Source organism: Protopterus annectens, chromosome 1.part2 (assembly GCF_019279795.1).
Source record: "Protopterus annectens isolate FY-2018-M chromosome 1.part2, PAN1.0, whole genome shotgun sequence".
NCBI lineage: Eukaryota > Metazoa > Chordata > Ceratodontiformes > Protopteridae > Protopterus > Protopterus annectens.
Genome location: NC_056727.1, coordinates 483084532 through 483102745, shown reverse-complemented (window position 1 = coordinate 483102745; position 18214 = coordinate 483084532). Strand labels below are relative to the sequence as shown.

General features: G+C 46.8%; 1 protein-coding gene across 1 annotated transcript in view; it reads right to left on the bottom strand.

The window, feature by feature from the left end:
• XRN2 (5'-3' exoribonuclease 2) overlaps positions 1 to 18214 on the bottom strand; it is a 2388435-nt gene that overhangs the window by 397566 nt on the left and 1972655 nt on the right. The gene's annotated exons all lie outside the window — the stretch shown is intronic.

Here is an 18214-nt window from a genome sequence, read left to right as displayed (position 1 = left end):
GAAGGAAGGATTAGTACGTAGAGAAACTCTGTCTTGATGGAAAATGAGGAAAGGTTCCTCTGCCATTAGTGCCTGCAGCTCTGAGACTCTTCTAGCTGAAGCTATTGTTAACAGCAGGGCAGTCTTCCATGATAAAAACTGTAGATCTGCAGAGAAAGCTGGTTCAAAGGGAGGTAGCAGGGCAGTCTTCCATGATAAAAACTGTAGATCTGCAGAGAAAGCTGGTTCAAAGGGAGGTAGCGTAAGTTTTTCCAGAACAAAATTGAGGTCCCATGTTGGTGTAGGTGCTCTCCTGGGGGGGTCTAATGTTTTTTGCTTCTCTGAGGAACTGCCTTAGAAGTGGATGTGAAAAGAAGGGTGGATCCGTGTTGTAGTGGGCTGAAATAGCTGATGCATGGATTTTAATGGAAGAAAAAGAAAGTCCTTTGTGCAACATCTCAGTTAAATAATGTAGAATCAGAGGCATGTGAGGCTGAAGTGTGTTTTGGCCTTTAGCTTGGTTCCAGGCACAAAATCTTTTCCATTTGTCCGAGTAGGCCTTCCTGGTGTGGGGCCTCCTAGCTTCCAGAAGAAGCTCCATAACTGCTTGTGAAAGAGGAGCTGGCTGGATGTTTAGTTGATTTGCCATGCAGCCCGATTTAAGGTTTTGAGCTGGCTGTGTAGAATCTGATTGTTTTGCTGTGTGAGCAAATGAGCAATTTGTGGCAAAATCCAAGGTGGGCCTTGGACCATATTCCTTAATAGTGGGTACCAGTGCTGGCGTGGCCAGTCTGGGGCTATGAGGATCAGTCGTGGTCTCTCCTTTGATTTTCAGTAGCACCTTTGTGAGGAGAGGCAATGGAGGGAAGGCATATAACTGTCAGGTTTTTCCAACTGAGAGTGTGTCCACTTTCCAAGCTTGATGGTGAAGTGTCCTTGTACAAAAATTTTGTTAGCCGATAGACCTGTTTGCCAGCCCCCAAAACTATGTCTGGAAGGCCCCATTTTTGAGTTATCATTGCAAATACTTGTGGAACCAGCTTCCACTCGTGGGGATCCATGATGTTTCTGCTGAGGTCATCTGCCAATGTGTTCTTTTTTCCTGGCAGGAATTGAGCTTGTAACTGAACGTGGTAAGCCAGTGCTGTGTTCCACAAGGTCATTGCTTGTCTGCATAGGGGGTAGGAGTGTGTACCTTCTTGTTTATGTACCACATTACTGTGGTGCTGTCCGTCCTTATTGTAAGTTGTCCTGGATGTAATAGGTTCTTGAAGGCTGTCAGAGCATTCCGTACAGCTAGCATCTCTTTTTGACTGATGTGCAGATTTCTTTGATCTGCAGTCCATACGCCTTGAAAGCACTGTCCTGCCATGTGTGCCTCCCAGGCGTAGTCCGATGCATCTGTTGTCATAGTTTGCCTGGCTGGGGGCAAGGTGAAAGGATGACCCTTGTTGAGGTGACATGCCTGTGACCCCCATAGTAACTCCTGTTGTAGGCACGGAATGAGAGATATCATTATGTCCAAGCTGTGGCTGTGTTGAGACCATACACTTTTTACGTACCACTGTAATTTCCTCATATGCAGCTTTGCAAATGGTATTAGTAGTATGCAAGATGCCATGAAGCCCAAGGCCTGCAGAATTTTTCTTGCAGGGAGTAGGGTATTTGTTGCCATTGTTTTGAAATATTGAGTCAGTTGTAGTTTGTCTGGCGTCAGATAAGCCTTCTGGGCCGTTCTATTCAAGCTGGCACCCAGGAATGTCATATTTTGTGAGGGTACTACTATTGATTTCTTTTCGTTTACTGTGTACCCCAGGCAACTTAGATGTTTTACAAAAGCCAGATGTTGTAAGAGGATGTCCTTGCTTTCTGCTTGAATGAGGCAGTCCAGGTATGGGTATATTTGAATTCCTGTTTGTCTGCAGTATGCAATTACTGGTGCCAGGCATTTTGTGAAGACCCTGGGCGCAATAGATAAGCCAGAGGGCAGTGCAGAGAATTGGTAATGGGTTGAACCTGCAATGAAATGGAGGTATCTTCTGCAACTTTGTCTGATAGGGACATGCAGGTATGCCTCCTTGAGGTCCAACGTTACTAGCCATGCTTTCTTGCCCAAAGTACAGTTTTGTACCTACCATAAATGTAGATGTTCGAGTGCTAATACAGCTGCAGTCATAACAGATGGGTTCTACTGCCGTCAGGCGGGTCCTCGGTCGGCCGAATTCCAAAGTCTTGGTCCGGCGTCGGTTGTCGTCGCTTCTTCCTTGACATCAGTGCGACAGGGGTATAAAAGAACCAGCAGACGCCATTTTCTTCAGTTTTTCTTGCCCCAGATGTCAGTTGCCCCCAGAAGGAAGGCAATACATAAATGTGTAATAAAGCAATGCCATATAATCAAAATACAGTAGTGCAAGCAAATACATCAAGAATGAATACCCCAATCAGGTTGCATGAGGAGGCGTTAGCCAATAGGCCTGTCCCAAGAGGGGAAGGAGGGAGGGAAACCTGGACTGCAGCTGTATTAGCACTCGAACATCTACATTTATGGTAGGTACAAAACTGTACTATGTTTATCGTGCATACAGCTGCAGTCATAACAGATGGGTAGAATCCCAAAGCTAAAAAAGGGGTGTTAGGCACTAGGTGGAGCTAGGAGGAGCCAGAAGGCCCTGCAAGACTGCAGTGGCAAAGGCCGCTCTACATTTGGAGTATAATGGAAGGTGGTAGTGCTTGGAGAAGGTATGCACAGAACTTCAAGTGGCTGCTTCCAAAACATCTTTGGTAGGAACTCCTCTGAGAAAAGCTGCAGAGGTAGCCGTGGCCCTTGTGGAGTGAGATCTGATGCCTGTAGGTACAGTTTTGCCACGAAAAGAATAGCAAAAGTGTATGCAGTGGGCTAGCCATTTTGAGATTGTCTGTTTGGAAATTGGCTTTCCTTGAGCTCCTATAGCATAGGACACAAAGAGCTGTTCTGATTTTCTGAAAGGCTTTGTTCTGACCAAATAACGCAGTTGTCTGTGGATGTCCAAGGAATGTAGTAATCTCTCCCCTTTGTTTTGAGGATTATGATAAAAGGTAGGTAAGTGTATAGCCTGATTCAAAGCTACCCTGGATACCACTTTTGGCATAAAGGACGGGTTGGGTTCATAAGGAAACTCTGTCCTGATGGAAGATGATAAATGGCTGCACAGCCATGAGAGCTTGTAGTGCCGATACCCTACGAGCTGAGGTAATAGCCAGAAGGAAAGCTGTTTTTCCAGGACAAATATTGCAAATCTGATGAGGCAGCTGGCTCAAAAGGAGGCAAGGTCAGCTTTTCTAGAATGAAATTGAGATCCCAAGCAGGTATTGGTTGTTTCCTTGGGGGTTTTAAATTCTTAGCCCCTCTGAGGAACTGTCTTAAGAGGGGGTGAGAGAATAAGGGTGGATCAGTGTTGTATTCTGCAGAAATGGCTGAGGCATGGATTTTGATGGAGAATGAAAGTCCACTGCTTAGCAGCTCAGTTAGATACTGTAATATTTGAGGTAAATTGAGTTTTCCAGGATCCTGGCCCTTTTTCTCATTCCAGACACAAAACAGTTTCCATTTTGCGGAGTAAGCTTTTCTAGTAGACGGCCTTCTGGCCTACAAAATGACATCCTGCACCTCCTTGGAGAGTAGGGTCTGTTGTGATGCTAAGGAATCTTCCATGCGGCTAGATTGAGTGTTTTTAGCTGACTGTGAAGAGTTTTGAAGCTGTGCTGAGTCAGAAGAGGCGGCATTAGAGGCAGGGTCCATGGTGGGGAATGCGTCAGGCTCCTCAGGAGTGGGCACCAGTGTTGTCTTGGCCAGTCTGGAGCAATGAGAATCATCTTTGGTCTGTCTGCTCTGGTTTTTAATAGAACTTTGGGCAGCAGAGGAAGAGGTGGGAAGGCATAAACTGTCATTGATGTCCAACTGAAAGAGCGTCCACTCTCCAGGCCTTTGGATGAAAAATCCTTGAGCAGAATTTTGTCAATTGGTGATTTTTGTGGGAGGCAAAGAGATCTATGTCTGGCCTTCCCCATGCTTGAATTATCTCTAAAAACTTGAGGATGCAACTTCCATTCGTGTGGATGTGTCATATTTCTGCTTAGGTTGTCTGCCAGCGTGTTTTCCTTGCCTGGCAAGTACTGTGCTTGTAGCTCGATTTGTAAGTCCAGGGCCATGTTCCAAAGTGACATGGCCAGTCTGCATAGGGGGTATGAATGGGTTCCTCCCTGTTTATGTACCACATTACTGTGGTGTTGTCCGTCCTTATCAATAGTTGACCTGGTTGCAGAAGGTCTTTGAAAGCTATAATAGCATTTATTACTGCTAGCATTTCCTTTTGATTGATGTGAAGGTGCTTTTCTTTTTGGGACCATTTGCCCTGAATGCACCGATCTGTCATGTGCGCCCCCCCAGGCGTAGTCCGAGGCATCTGTTGTGATGACTTGATTTGCTTGAGGCTTGCTGAATGGGAGACCTGCATTTGTTTGGCATGCTTGAGCCCACCACAGAAATTCCTTTTGAAGACATGGAATTAGTGGTATTATTGTTTCCAAACTGTGGCTGTGTTGAGACCATAGGTTTTTCAGGTACCATTGAAGTTTCCTCATATGCAGCTTTGCACATGGGATTAGTAAGATGCAAGATGCCATGAATCCCAGAGCCTGCAGGATTTTCCTTGCAGTCAGCCTGGTGCAATTTGCTAGTGTTCTGAAGTATTGAGTTAGTTGCCCCTGCTTCTCTGGCGTGAGGTAGGCCATCTGGGTGTTTGTGTCCAAGTTGGCACCCAGGAAAATCATTTTCCGAGAGGGTATTAGCCTTGATTTCTTTTTGTTGACTGTGTATCCCAGAGAATTCAACAACATTATTACATAAGCCAGATGTTTCAGAAGAATGGGCTTGCTGTCCGCTTGGATCAGGCAGTCGTCCAAATAGGGGTATATTTGTATCCCTTGAAGTCTGCAGTAGGCAATTACTGATGCCAGGCATTTCGTGAATACTCTGGGCGCAGTAGGTAAGCCAAAGGGCAATGCAGAGAATTGATAATGGGTTGAACCTGCAAGAAATCTGAGGCATCTTCTGCAATTTTGTCTGATTGGGACATGCAGGTATGCCTCCTTGAGGTCCAATGTTACCAGCCAAGACTCCTTGCCCAGCATGGGAAGAAGCTGCTGTAGAGTGAGCATCTTGAATTTTGGTACGAGTAGAAATGTGTTTAGGATGGATAGGTCCAAAATAGGTCTCCAATCTTTTCCCTTCCTTGGTACCAGGAATAGTCTGGAATAAAAACCTTGACCTTGTTCGTGTGTAGGTACCTCGAATAGCTTTCATGTCTATGAGATCTGAAATTTGTCTTTGTGCCTCTGCCCTTTGATTGTGTGGCAGGTTTGGCAAGCCTCTCATTTTTTGGAAGGGTGTGAAAATGGAATCTGTAGCCTCTGTTTATAATGTCCAGGATCCATTTGTCTTTTGTGACAATATGCCAATTTTTTGAAAATGCCAGATTTCCGCCTAAGGGTGCTGCCATTTGAGTCTTGCTTGGCATGCAAAAAGGAAAGTCATTGGGCTTGCTTTCTGAATGGTTACGAGTTATCCTCACCACCTCTGTGTAGGAGCTTGCCATTGTCTGCCTCTAAACGATCCTTGGGATTGCCCTCTGCCCCTCGGGCGCCTGTATCTACCTCTTTGGGGTCTGTCCGTGGCTGGAAAGAACCAATTTTTGGAAGGCCAATTTCTACTGAAACGTGGGGGTTGTACCTGTAGAAAATCTTTCACTGTCTGCATTGATTTAGCCTTTTCCTCCATTTTCCTTAATACCTCCTCAGCATTAGCACCAAATAATACATCCTTTTGCAGAGGGGCATCTAGTAATTTAGCTTTGACATGATCTGGTAAGGTTTGTTCCTTGAGCCAGGCATGTCTACGTATGACTGATCCTGTAACTGCAGCTCTACATGAGGCCTCTAGAGCATCAAAACCACATTGCAAGGTATGTTTACCCACTTGTTCTGCACTATGCATCAAATCCTGCAACTTCAAGTCTGGTTGTTCAGGTTGTGACATTTTACTTCTCAATTGTGATAACAAAAACTGTTGGTACTTTAGCATATGGAACTGACAGTTTAAAGCCCTCATGGTTAAGGTGGCAGAGGTATATACCTCGTTTCCCCCACCTTTCTAAGGATCTGGAATCTCTCTCGGAAGGTAATGGATTTTTAGCAGTGGAGGCCTTAATTCCCTTGGGGCCCTGTGAGATAGTTTCTGGGTCAGCAGCATGGCTTTTGTATAGAAAATGGTGCGAGTCAGGAACCCTGTAGTACCTGTCAGGCTTGACTGGGGCTGGAGGTAGAGAATCCGGGTTAAGGCAGGCCTCAGAGTACACGTCATCTAGTATGTCCAAGACAGGAGGTATAGCCAGAGGACTGTGCTGAGGTAGCAAGAGAAATTCCCTAAGCCTTTTCTTGGAATCAGAATAATCTTGGCCTTCCCAGTGGAAGTGTTCCCTTAAGGTATGCAAAGTTTCCCCAAATGAGTAATCCTCTGGGGGGATACAGAGGGAATGGACTCCTCTGCATCAGAGTCTTCAAAAAGGGAGTAAGAATGTTCCTGTTCAGAGTGCTCTGATATAATGGAGCCCTGATCAGAGGAGGGGGATTTTTCCTCCACTCTGGGCCTTTGTCCGGGTTGAGAACCCCTGATAAGAGTAATTAAATCCTCAGCCATTTTAAGCATCTGTTTTTTAGGCATGGGGCCTGGAGATGGGCCCTGTGTAGCTCGTCTCTTGGGATGCATGGCTGCTTTAGACTTCGTGAAAGCCTTGATGGAAAAATAAGAGGAAGGTCTGAAGACACCTTGAGAGGGGGTAGACCTGTCCACATTTTGAGATTCACCGCCAAGAGTGGCTTCGGTATCTGTAGTTGGGGTGTGGGCAGAGGAGCCTGCGACCTCGGGCACAGGAGACACCGCCAAGGAAGCGTCGTCGGTAGTCAGGGGCTGCGTAGGCGCCTCGCTGAGAACCGGACCACATGTAGTCGGCTTTGGCGTGGTGTCGGAAGAGGCCGCGGACCTCGTGTGTCGGTCCTTATCTTTGCGCTTGTTAGACAAAACTGGAGTCGGAGTATCAGACGACATAATATAAAGTTTTTGCCAAAATAATGCTGGGCGAACTCCGCCCGATGCTTAATGGTGCGTTTGTTGAATGTAGCACAAAAACGACAGACCGAGTCGTCGTGGTCTGGGTCTAAACAAGGAATACAAAGGGAATGGAAATCCTTATGTGGTATTTGCTTCCCACATGAAATACAATTATTAACTGTCTGACATCGGTCTGAGGCAAGAAAAGCTCACCCAACGGGGTACTTAGCTTTCAAGAAGACTTTGGTTGCAAAATTTTCGTAATTTCAGGAGCTGGCCGACCGGCACTTGTGAACTGCTTCGGGAACCGCGCGGCAAGAAAGACTGAAGAAAATGGCGTTGGCTAGTTCTTTTATACCCCTGTCGCACTGACGTCAGGGAAGAAGCGACGACAACCGACGCCGGACCAAGACTTTGGAATTCGGCCGACCGATGACCCGCCTGACGGCAGGAGAACCCATCTGTTATGACTGCAGCTGTATGCATGATGAACATCATGGGAAGAAGCTGCTGTAGTGTTAGCATCTTGAATTTGCGTACTTATAAGAAGGTATTTAGAATTGAAAGGTCCAGAATTGGTCTCCAAGCATTGTCCTTTCTGGGGACTAGAAAGAGTCTCGAGTAAAATCCTTGGCCTTGCTCTCATGTAGGTACCAGTTGAATGGCTCTCATATCCATGAGAGCTGTCATTTGTTTTTGTGCCTCTGCCCATTGATTTTGTGGCAGGTTTGGCATTCCTCTTTTCATTGGCAAGGTGTGGAAATGGAATCTGTATCCTCGTGAAATTATGTCTAGGACCCAATTTGTCCTTTGTGACAATGTGCCAGTTGTCTGAAAAAAGTGCGAGTTTTCCTCCCAAGGGAGCTGCCAAGAGAATGTTGCTTGGCCAGATGAGGTGCAAGTCATTGAGTTTGCCTTCTGGTGGATTGGGGCCTGTCTTCTCCTCCCTTCTGTGTTGCAGTGCCCCATTGTCGAGGTTTGTATTGGGCTTGTGGTTGTCCTCTGCCTCTTGGACGTCTGTATTTACCCCTCTATGGTCTGTCGGTAGCTGGAAAGGACCAATTTTTAGTTGGTCAATTTCTGCTGAAGCGAGGGGGCTGTAAATGTAGAAAATATTTGCCCGTCTGCATAGATTTTGCCTTATCCTCCATTTTCTTTAAGACTTCTTCTGCCTTAACTCCAAATAGAAACATCCTGCTGTAAAGGAGCATCTAGAAGCTTTGCTTTAACATAAGGCAGAGTTTGTTCCTTTAACCAAGCATGTCTACTTATAACAGACAGAGTGACAGCTGCTCTGCAGGAAGCCTCCAAAGAATCAAAACCACATTGTAAAGTATGTTTGCCCACCTGTTCAGCTGCATGCAACAGATCCTGCATCTCTTTCAATTCAGACTGTTGAGGGAGTGTGCTCATTTTTTGTTTTAGCTGAGACATGAGAAATTGCTAATATTTTAGCATGTGAAATTGGCAATTTAGTGCTCTCATAGCTAGAGTGGCTGAGGTGTAAACCTTTTCCCCCACCTGTTTAGTGCTCTGGAGTCCCTTTCAGAGGGTACAGGATTTTTTGCCATGGAAGCCTTAGCCCCTTTGGGACCCTGGGAGATGGTCTCTGGATCAGCAACAGGGCTTTTATAAAGGAATTTGTGTGACTCAGGCACTCTATAGTATGTCTGGTTTGGATGGAGCAGGAGGCAGAGAATCTGGGTTCAAACTAGATTCTAAGTAAACATCATCCACAATGTCTAAAACTGGGGGGATGGCAAGTGGTCTGTGCTGGGGGAGTAAAATACACTCTGAGCCTTTTCCTGACCTTCCCAGTGAAAATGTTCCCTCAGTGTAAAGTTTCCCCAAAGGAGTAGTTTTCAGGAGGAGAAGCTGAGGGAACAGAATCCTCAGCATCAGAATCTTCATATGGGGAGAAGGAGTAATCCTGGTCCTCAGAGGAGCCTGAGGAAATAGACACTTGATCAGAGGAGGCATAATCTTCCTCTTGTCTAGGCCTTTTGTCAGGTGGGGGTTGGGAACCCCTGATTAGAGAGATCAAATCTTCAGCCATTTTAAGCATCTGTTTCTTAGGCATGGGGCCTTGAACTGGAGACTGCAGTGCAGTCTTTTTAGGTTTAGTAAGAGTCTTAAGCTTAGGATACGTTTTTATGGTGGGAGTAGTCTGTCTGAAGACGCCTTCAGAAACCAAAGGTGTTTCTGCAGCACCGACATCCCTTTCTGCAGAGTCGTCGGTAGGGGCTGAACAAAATGGCTGAGTTGGCCTAGCGCTCTCCGCCAAAGGCTCCGAAGCGATCTCGGGTTCCAAAACTGCGGTAGTCAGGGGCTGCGTCAGTGCCTCACTGAAGACCGGTGAACCGGAGACCGGTCCAGCCGAGGCCTCAGTCTGGCTTGGGCCTAGGCTGCCTGTCCTTATCCTTGCGTTTTTTGTGCATGCCGGTAGTCGGTTGCTCTGACGGCATTGTGTAGTTAAATTTTCTACCGAAATAGTGTCGTGCAAAATCAAAGCGTCTTTTTATAGTACGCTTATTAAACCTAGCACAAAAACGACAACCTATGACGTCGTGGTCTGGGCCTAGGCAAGGTATGCAGTAAGAGTGAAAATCCTTATGAGGTATTTGCTTCCCACAAGAAATACAATTAACTTTTTCTGACATCGGTCTGAGGCAAGAAAAGTTTCCCCAACGGGGTACTTAGCTTTATTGAAGACTTCGGATCTGAAATTCGTCTTCAAAAATCTCAGGAGTCGGCCGACCGGCACTTGCGAACTGCTTCTGCTTCGGGCACCGCGCGGCAAGAAAGACTGAAGAAAATGGCGTTGGATGCATTATATATATCCCTGGCGCACTGACGTCAGGGAAGAAGCGACAGCAACCAACGCCGGGCCAAGACTTTGGAATTCCGGCCGACTGCGGGACCGCCTGACGGCAGGATAACCCAAGTGTGATGACTGCAGCAGGGTAACACGATGAACATCTGGTAATGCACTGAGCCAGCTATGAATCTGAGGTATCTTCTGCAAGATTGTCTGATTGGGACATGCAGGTATGCCTCTTAGGTCCAAAGTTATGAGCCAAGCCTTCTTGCCCAGCATGGGCAGTAGCTACTGTAGAGTCAACATCTTGAATTTTGAAACTTCCAGAAACGTATTTAGTATAGACAGGTCCAGTATTGGTCTCCAGGTTTTGTCCTTTCTGGGTACTAGGAAAAGTCTAGAGTAAAATCCTTCCCATGCTCTTGTGGTACTCGCTGAATGGCCCTCATGTCCATGAGGGCTGTAATTTGTTTTTGTGCCTCTGCCCATTGATTGTGTGGCAGGTCTGGCATACCTTTTGACCTTGGAAGAGTGTGAAAATGAAACCTGTAGCCTTGGCACACTGTTCAAGACCCATTTGTCTTGGGTAATCATTTGCCAATTTGATGAAATAAGTGCTAGTTTTCCCCCTAAGGGGGCTGCCAAAAGAAAAGTGCTTGGCACTGGTAGAGGAAAGTCATTGGGACTGTTTCCTGCAACGGTGTGATGTGTCTTCTCCGCATTTGGAGGTAGGAGCACCCCATTGTTTAGGCCTGTATGTGCCTTGGGGCCGAGATCTGCCTCTGGGATGCCTGTATCTACCTCTTTGTGATCTGACACTGGAAAGGACCAATTTTTGGAAGGGCAGTTCCTGCTAAACCTGGGTGGCTGTACCTGTAGAAAATCCTTGACTGTCTGCATGGATTTTGCTTTACCCTCCATTTTTTTTCAACACCTTTTCTGCTTTAGTACCAAAGTATCATGCTGTAATGGTGCATCTAATAATTTTGCTTTAACATGATCAGGCAGAGTCTGTTCATTTAACCAACCATGCCTTCTAATAACAGAACCTGTAACAGCGGCCCTGCAAGAGGCCTCCAGTGAATCATAACCACATTGCAAAGTATGCTTTCACACTTGTTCAGCTGCATGCAATAAATTCTGCAATTCCTTGTTCTCTGAACATTCAGTATTTGTCAACAATTTCTGTTTAAGCAGTAACATTAAATATTGCTGATATTTAAGCATATGAAACTGACAATTTAAAGCCCTTACACACCCAGGGTAGCAGAAGTGTAGACTTTTTTCCATCTGTCTAGAGCCCTGGAATACCTATCAGAGGGGACAGGGTTTTTTGCAGTGGAAGCTTTAACCCCCTTGGGAGCCTGAGATATAGTTTGAGTCAGCAGCGGGGTTTTTATATAGGAATTTATGAGAATCCGGGACTCTGTAGTATCTGTCTGGCTTAGCAGGTGCAGGGGGTAGAGAGTATGGGGACAAGCCGGACTCTGAAAATACATCTACAATGTCTAGAACAGGTGGAATAGCAAGGGGTCTGTGCTGAGGAAGTAGCAGAAAGTCTCTTGAGCCTTTTCTTAGATTCAGAATAATCTTGGCTCTCCCACTGGAAATGCTCCCTCATGGTATGCAGGGTTTCCCCAAAAGAATAATCCTCAGGAGGAGAGGCTGAAGGAATGGATTCTTCAGCATCAGAATCCTCATAGGGAAGCATGGAGTAATCCTGTTCAGAAGATGAATCAGAGGAAATAGAAACCTGATCAGAAGAATAATACTCTGTCGCTTGCCCAGGCCTCTTATCTGGAGGGGATGGGAGCCGCTGATCAAAGTAATTAGGTCTTCGGCCATTTTGAGCATCCGTTTTTTGGCATGGAAGTCTGAGTAGGAGAATGCTTTACTTGTTTCTTTGTCTTTAGTGCTGCTTTAGTCTTTGAAGCTGAAGATGGCTTAATATATAGTTATGTAGGTCTGAAGACACCCTCAGAAGCAGATGCCTGCTCAGCGGCTCCGGACCCATCTGAGGGAATGATTTCCAAGTGTCCAATACCTTGAGTATCCAGAGGCTCAGTCGGCTCCACGTGGGAGTCCGAAGCAGCCTGTGGCTCTGAGGTAGCGGGCGCCAGGGGCTGTGAAAGCACCTCACTGAGAACCGGCGACTGGCCTAGTAGAGGCTTCGTCTGTTTTGGACCTCGGATACCCATCCTTTTCTTTGTCCTTGTGTTTTTTGTAAACTCCGGTTGTCGGCTGGTCCGACGGCATTATATAATTAAATCTTCGGCCAAAGTAATGAAATGCAAAATCGAACCGATGCTTGATAGTGCGTTGGTTAAATCCAGCACAAAACAGACAACTGGCAACATTGTGATCAGGGCCTAGGCAAGGAATACAGTAAGAGTGAAAATCTTTGAGGTATTTGCTTCCCACAAGAAAAACAATTGTTAACATTTTCTGACATTGGTCTGGAGCAAGAAAAAAGTTTCCTCAAAGGGGTACTTAGCTTTAATGAAGACTTCGGTTCTGAAATTCAGATTCGAAAATCTCAGGAGTCGGCTGACCGGCACTTGCAAACTGCTTTTGCTTTGGGCACCGCGCAGCAAGAAAGACTGAAGAAAATGGCATCGGCTGCATCTTTTATACCCCTGGCGCACTGACGTCAGGGGAAGAGGAGACAGCAGCCGACGCCGGACCTAGACTTTGGAATTCTGGCCGACTAAGGATAGCCTGCCAGCAGGATAACCCCAAGAGTAATGACTGCAACAGTGAAACACGAACATCGGTGAGCACGTCCTCATTATACAGGTGTCTGAAGGGGATCCGAATCCTACCCACCACAAGGTGAGGTGTAGGGATTGCCACTGTGGGTGTATCTGAGTCCCCTTGTGCTGTATGAGCAGGTCCACTGACGGGGTAAACTTGTGGGGATTGCCCTTGGACAAGTGAAGGGAAAACCAATGCTGTCTTGACCAGTAGGGAGTAGCCAGCAAGATTTTCAGTGTTCAGCAGGACCTTTTGAATCAGAGAAGGGGAGATGCATACAGGAATTTCCACTTCCAAGTTATCAAGAAGGCATCTGTTGCTAATGCCTTGGGGTCTGATGTCCCGGTGCAGTAGCCAGGAAGTTGCCCATTTCTAGAGGAGGCAAACAGGTCTATTTGTGGAATACCCCACCTGTGGACCAGATTTAAAAATACATCTCTTTGCAGCATCCATTCCTGGTTTGAAATGGTTCTACTTAGGTGATCTTCCTGGGAGTTGAGCAGGGATGGAATGTAGGCTGCCTTGATGGAGATCCCCTGAGAGGTAAGCCAGTTCCCACACCTGCAGAGCCAATCTGCATAGAAGGTAAGGAGTTGGTTCCACCCTGCCTGTTGAGATACCACAGAACTGTGGTGTCTGTCATTATTTTTAGAGGCCCCTGCTCTATGTAGGGTTGGAAAGCCTGTAGCGCGAGGAGGATGGCCCTCATTTCTCTGACATTTATGTGGTCTCGTTTGTCTGTCCATCCACAAACCTTGTACTTTCCTTTCCCCCAGAGTTGCACCCCAGCCCAGATCGGAAGCATCTGAGTGCATAGTCTGGGAGGGAGAGGTAGTTTGTAGTGGGATGTCTGGGTTCTGTGTTACCTGAGCAAGCCACCATTTCAGTTCCTGATGTAAACAGGGGAGCAGTGGAATTCTGAACTTCAGAGGGTGGGAGTGCTGGGTCCACACCGAATGGAGGTACCACTGCAATTTCCTCATGTGCATCCTTGCTAGGGGCAGCATGGGAATGGTAGCTGCCATGTAGCCTAACAGTCTCAGGAATTGTCTTGCAGTTAGCTTCAAGGGCTTGCAGTGCTGTAAGAAGGTGGTATGAAAGGGATGCCACCTTTTCTGCTGGGAGGAAGGCCTTCATGAGGTCTGTCCTGATCCTGCAACCCAGGAAGACAACGTACTATGTGGGATTGAGGTGAGATTTTGGGTAGTTTATCAAGAATCACAGAAGTATCAGGGGGTCCTGGCAGTGGCTTAGAAAATTTGCCTGGTCTTCTGCTTGGATTAGAAGATCGTATAAGTATGGGAATATCTGAATACCTTTTGCCCTGCAATAGGCGATGACTGGAGCCAGGCATTTTGTAAATATCTTGGGGGGGTAGTAGAAAGTCCAAAGGGCAAGACAGAACTAAAAGTGAGATGAGCCTACTATGAACCGGAGGTATTTTCTGAAGGTGGGCTTTACGGGTAAGTGAAGGCAGGCATCCTTTATGTCCAGGGTACCCATGAAGCCAAGGAAGGATGAGAGAGAAGAGGGTAGGGAGTGTGAGCATCCTGAATGGAGGAACATGAAGGAAGGGGATTAAGGCGTGAGACGTCTAAGATTGGGCTCCATGGTCCCAACTTTCTGGGTACCAAAAAGGTTCTTCTTTCTGTGTGAAGGTACTGGTTCTATGGTGCCTTGTAGCAGTAGGGTTTTCAGGACCTGATGGAGAAGGGGTAACTGGCTGGGGGGGGCACAGCAGGATGCCCTGTTTTGTTGGGGGGGGGTGATCCAGAAGATGCATCTGATTTGAATGATGGACAAAACCCACTTGTCTGTGGTAATGAGAGAGCATGTAGGCAGACAGTGAGAGAGACTGGGGGATAAGGGAATGGTGGAAGGGGGTGGGGGCTGAAATAATGGCAGGCAGTCAGACACTACCTGCCCTATCAAGAAAGGGGGACCTTTGGCTGGAGAGCTGAGAAGCTCTAGCCTAAAGAAACTGCCTAAGGGGTCTTCTAGACCTAGGTGGAGCTGTGGGCCTGGAGGTTTTTCTGATTAATTGCGTCTTGGCTGTGTAGTTCCTCGGGAACTTGGGAATGGGTGAAACTAGGAGGTGCTTTAAGTCCTGTAGCTCTACCTTTCTGTTGCAAGGATTTAAACAGATTAGCCACTTTTGCACCAAATAGGGCTGAACTGCCCAGAGGTGCGTCAAGAAGTTTGGCCCTGAAGTCATCTGGGAGAGGCTGAAGTTGCAGCCATGAGTACCTTCTGAGTATTGAAGCTGATGCAGCTGACCCGGCGGAGGCTTCAGCTGCATCATAACTGCATCTTAAAGTGTTTATTCACTTGAGAGATGTGGGCTATCAGGGAATACGGAGAAGCATTGGCTGCACAGTTAGGAATATCATCTAGGTCCATGGTGGCTTTATCCAGCAGAGCTACGGAGTATTTAGTCATGCGAGTCTGGCAGTTGGTGACCCTGAAGGAGTGGGTAGCTGAGGTGTAGATTTTCTTTACTAGCCTCCCCCATGGTCTTGCCGTCCTTATCAGCAGGAATGATAGTAGTGATCAGAAGAGATGGAGATAGTCGCCGGGTCAGCAGGAGGGCACTTATACAGAAATGATTCTGCTTCAGGCACTTTAGAGAGTCTGTCTGCCCTATGAGGAGCTGAAGGCTGGGAATCTGGGCTGATGGATGCAGAGGCAAATGCATCCAGGAATTCAGGCTGAATGCGGGGTATAGCAGAAGGACTAGGAGAGTGTTTGGATCAAGTCATAAAACCTTTTTTTGCACTTCAGCCATATCAGAGGATTGCCACTTGAAGTGGTCTCGCACCACATTAATAGTTTGTCCAAAGGTTAAGCCTCAACAAGGGTGTCAGGTTCGACAGAGCCCTCTCCTCAGGAGATCCATATCCCAGAGGGAATGAGATCTGGGAGGAATAAGAGAGGGATTTCCTCAGAGGAATCAAAAAATCCTCAAGCCTGATCCACCCTCCACTCAGTAGTGTGAGGCTCAGAAGGCGAGGAGCGGTGGCACAGGCTCAGCAGGAGGCCTAAGGGCCATGAAGACGCTAAACTCTGGCTGAAAGCCTGCCAGTCAGGCATGCTTTCAGAGGCTGGAGTGAGGTGTTTTTCTTTGAAGGCCTAGCAGGCATATAAGTGGAGATATGTCTAGGGTCAGGCATCGGAATGGAGGAGGCGGTATCAGACAGGCCCAGAGTGAACACTGGTCCCCCCGGCATCTATGGAAGGTACCAGTAGTTACTCTGTGGACGTGCTGTCCATTCGAGATTGTGTGGCTTTCTCAGAGGTACCCGCTTTATCTACACCGGCAGATGCCGGATCCTCAGCCAAGCTGACATCTGCTACAGACTGAGGTATAGCTGAGAGGCACAGCAGATAAAGTAGGGCTCACGGAGTTGGCCCTCTTCCTAGGTGGTTCACATGGGGTATCCGATGCGGCTTCCCATCCCTAATGCTAATTGCTTTAAGCACGGATTCTTTAGATATGGGTTTAAGACCTGCAACCGGTGAAGTAAGGTCTTCGGGACAAACGAACGGTAAATGGCACAGTTCCCGTGGTTGTGTTCCTTGCCTATACAAAAAGAGACACTGGTCGTGGGTGTTTTTGTGGGGAATCTAGTGACCACACTTGGACTTGCCCTTACCGGATGACATGAACAATCTACAAAGATAAACAAAATAAGACTGAAAGAATCCCCAACTACCTGACGTCATGGAAGATGAGACAGCAACCGACGCAGGACCCAAGACTTTGTTAATCAGGCCAACTGAGGGCTACTGCAAGCAGATGACTCAAATGTGATGACTGCAACAGTGGAACACAAAGAACATTCTTCTTGCCAATTCTGTCCATGGTTTTACTGTCCTTGTCTGCAGGTGAGAGATACAGCAATTACCACTGGGTCTCTGCCAGGGGTGGTTTTACTAGAAATTTCTGGTCATCACGCACTTTGTAGAAGCGCTCTAGCCTCCTAGGGCCAGGTGGTTGATAGTCTGGTGTCTTAGATGCTGGGGAAAAGGCATCTAAATAAGCAGGGATGACAGGTAGAATGGCAGAAAGGGAGGGAGATTCCACTTGTAATAGTTCAAAGTACCTTTTTTGAGCATCAGACATTTGGGAGGGGTCCCATTTGAAATAATCCATTTTGGTTATGGTCTCACCAAAAGTGATATCCTCTGGAGGGGAATCGCCTTCGATGGATTCCTTCAACTGGGGAATAGTACTTTTGAGGAGAGGCTGTTTTGGAAGGCACAAGATATTGATTCATCAGATGATGAATAATAGGTCTCTTGCTCTTCTTCCCTGTCTTGTGAAGTATACGGTGGAAGACAGGAGGCAGAGGCAGGGCTTAGGAGAGGAAAAGTAGATGGAGAAGAGGCTGAGGGCTTAAGGGCCATGAAGGCCTGGATCAAAGATGAGGTGAAGGACTACCAATCAAGGTAAACCTTTGGCGGGTGAAACCAGATGTTTGGTTTTCCATTTCTTTTTAACTGAGGTAGTCCATTGTAGGCCTGGAATCGGATGCGTGGCTAAGGCTAGTGGTGTCCAGAGGAGGGATCTGGTCGGAGGACCTGCTGTCTGGTTCGCCCTTGGCGGGAGCATTGTCAGGGTAAGCTCCATGGAAGTACTTGTCAACTGCAAAGTGGCTTCCTCGAAGGTTGAAGTAGACAGATCTGTCGGATGTCCCTCAACTCCTAAATCGATAGCTGGCGGGGCGTCCGAAAGCAGAGTGGCAGGCCTATGAATCTTGGCCTTCCACGGAGGTTCAGTTGGTGCGTCCGAAACGGGATCCATCCTCAGCGCTAATCTTTTAAGTCATTGGTTTTCTAACTTAAGATTAAGTGTAGCCAGGCTGCTGCATAGAGCCTTAGAAACAAAAGACTTGCAGATAGAGCAAGCAGCGTGATCATGCTCTCTGCCTAGGCAAAAAATGCAATGGTCAAGCTCATCTTTATGTGGTATCTGGTGCCTGCATTGGCATTTGCCCTTTTTTGCTGACATCGGCTAAAGATTACTACAACAAAACCAAGCTTTAGGCAGAGGTCAAAGAAGAAAAAACCCTAACTGGGTACTTAGCTTTTAGACATCTTGTAGTGCAGGAGTGAAGCACACGATGTGACTGCCTGAGGCCGAAAAGTTCTGAGGTCTGTGCGCACAGACGTCACATTTAAAGTCCCTGGTTTATGGTCCTACATGTGACGTCCCACACAACTGCAACAACCAAGCTGAAGCATTTGTATAGGAGCCGATGTTCGGGTCACCTGAGGTAGAAAACCCCACACCAAGAATACTGCAACATAGGGATAGGAGGACATCAATGATTCCTTAACAGCAGGATATTTCAAATAACTACAATGAAGAAAGATCTCTAAAATGTCACAAAGCATCAGTTCACTGTTCAAAGTTACAAAGTACAAAATAGCCTGCATGCATACATGTTTGTGTAATTGTATCAAAAGTTCTCAGTTTTCTTAAAGATCACAGAAAATGAATGTTAAAGCAACAACAA